The sequence below is a fragment of the Limulus polyphemus genome, unplaced genomic scaffold, assembly GCF_000517525.1.
Source record: "Limulus polyphemus unplaced genomic scaffold, Limulus_polyphemus-2.1.2 Scaffold1572, whole genome shotgun sequence".
Lineage (NCBI taxonomy): Eukaryota > Metazoa > Arthropoda > Merostomata > Xiphosura > Limulidae > Limulus > Limulus polyphemus.
Window position 1 is genome coordinate 61,455 of NW_013667182.1, and position 1,086 is coordinate 62,540.

Below are 1,086 nucleotides of genomic sequence, written 5' to 3' on the forward strand. Positions count from 1 at the left end.
TACCTATTTACATGATTGCTCATTGATGAACCTATCCAAATTGGGTATCTTCAACATTCACATTGTGATGTAATGCGTTGTTGACTGTCTAACGACAACTTTAGACACCCCATATTGGTCCTGTGAATATTTATTCCTTTTTCCTGGACCTATAATGTGACCATTCGGCACCGCCCACACAGGCAAAATTTTGTTATCCAATATATCTCTATTTTATGCAATAACCCTTGCAAAGTGATAGCTTTTTTTTTATTGAAAAGTAATATTTTTAGGGTGCTCCCCTTTCTATAGGAATTTATCAAATTCCGCAACTCTGACACACCCTATCATTATGTTGTCTTTCTGAAAGGTCCCAGTTTATGTTAGATTGTGTGAAATGGTATAATAGAGTTATAAAAGGAATCACAAGAACACAGTACATCTAATTAAATGATTGTATTTTCCCATTTCATGTTAATATTAGTGTGGATAAAGTGAAAACACGAGATAAACTAACCCCGGTCATTATTATCTTTGTGTTTATTTCAAAGTTCAAATACATCATTATTACAAAGCACTGACATATCATACACACACATATCAAAAATGGAGTACTCCCGTCACTTATTAAAGTAGAATATGAAATACATGTTACGTCTCCGTTCGTTAGTTAATTTTCCATAAATTCGTTCCGACGAAACTTTAGTGACACAAGTCCTTTCTTAAATAAAACTGGTTTATTCTTTTTGAATATAACTTTGCGATACACTTAATTTCAACAGTCGCGCTATAACAAACGCTATAATTCAAACGAACGTCTCACGTGCTCAACAATATTCTCTCTGACTGCAGTTCAATTACTCATTACATTACCCCCGTCACGTTCTGACGGTCTTATATATACAAGACTAACACATCTCTAGTAAATGCTAGATCATTCACGAAGGAACAGGATATTTCTAGAAGGACGTGGCGTGATACTAGTCACGTGACCTCGCTGACGCAACTCTGCCCCTCCTTAGTATTGTTCGTCCCGAACAATAGTCACTAACAATAAACCAATAACAATTAACAATAACTTAATTAAATGTATAGAATTACAAACAC